Consider the following 1424-nt stretch of genomic DNA (forward strand, 5'->3'; position numbering starts at 1 on the left):
TGCATGATATGTTAATACAGGAGTATCTGTTGTGCATTTGACCATAAAAAATCGGTAAACAGAACGGTCAGTACTCGCTGTCCATCGCAAGTTACATCGATGTAACGTGTTATAAGAAAATGAGAAGGGGCCTTTAGAAATGTATGCAGAAGAAACTCAGTGCCATTGCACTCTATGAAGGTGGATGACCAGCGAATCTTTGTATGTGGTGATTGACCGTTGCTCCAATGAAACGTTCCTAGTTTGCGGGACCGGGGCCACATGGACGGTTCGCATTTCTTTTCGCCTTACCGTCCTGGCGGGCAGCGTGCTTACGTTTCGCGTCCGCTGCCCGCTCATCGTTGGTGGCGTTCTTTCACCGCCGCCACGCCCATTCTCTTTTCTGCCCACGCCGTCGTTCTTGGTAGGCACGCTGTTCTTTTCCAAATCGTGCGACACGCGGCCTACCCATTTAACAGTCAGAGCAGAACTGAGGAAAGGAGACTACGTAGAGCATGAAGTCAAATGACAGAAGACACTCAGATTGGTAGGCACTAGTTTGAATACGTGGGATGGCGTACACGTCTATACAGTGCGAACGTAGACATGGCCAACGCGGGTAAAACTGTAGTATTTGTTTTTATGAGCTTAATATCTCTTACGGGTTGTATTTGGACTCAAGGTATTGAACTTATTTTTGCAAGTTGGCGGTGTGCTTGAAGCCTGCTTCACGTCCGCCAGGGGTCGGCCTGGTATTAACGCGACAGCGTTAAGTGCCCCGTGTCGCGGAAAATCAAGCGTCGGTGTCAGCGTCGGTTTCGGCGCCGGTTTCGCCTTAAGCATCGGTGTGGCGTTCGTGGCGGAGAAGTTCATCCCGAACTACCCGGACCACACAGGCCCTCCACGTGGCGCAAGGACTTAGTGAACAAAAATTGAATTTCTCAAAGTAACATCCATCCGAAAAATCGTAAAGTACGACACAACTACAATGTACAGACATGATAGCGTTGGAATGTAATTTGAATGTACGAGAAAACAATTCTGCTACGAGGAAACTAAAACACAAACCTCTTTTCCAGCATTTCTACCACAACAACAGCGGCGTGCAGGGGTAGGTTGCTTGCGAAAACCTCGTCCTGAAGGCGCTGGCCTCCTCGGCAGCCAGAACATAGCGGAGCAAATATTCGGAACTAGATGAGGCGAGTGTATGCTGCAGCAAATATCCGGAGACCACTCAACGCATCCTAATCAAATGTCAAGGGATTCAACCAGTGATAACAGTAGATAAAAAACACCTTCCAGAAGCGCTTGGGTTTAAGGTTGACGGAAACATCAACTAGTCAGCAGTCGAGATACACAAGAGACGTTTAGAGTATTGTTAGAAAAAAAATGCAGGGAGGAGATTGATACGATCTGATTTGATCTCTTAGTCACGGGTAGAGGTA

At 47.8% G+C, this 1424-nt stretch overlaps 1 pseudogene; it reads left to right on the forward strand.

Annotated features, from left to right (window-relative positions):
• Positions 1 to 585: 585 nt before the first annotated feature.
• LOC119443238 (U2 spliceosomal RNA) lies at positions 586 to 737 on the forward strand (annotated as a pseudogene).
• Positions 738 to 1424: the final 687 nt, after the last annotated feature.

This window comes from Dermacentor silvarum, chromosome 2 (genome assembly GCF_013339745.2).
Source record: "Dermacentor silvarum isolate Dsil-2018 chromosome 2, BIME_Dsil_1.4, whole genome shotgun sequence".
In the NCBI taxonomy this organism is placed as follows: domain Eukaryota; kingdom Metazoa; phylum Arthropoda; class Arachnida; order Ixodida; family Ixodidae; genus Dermacentor; species Dermacentor silvarum.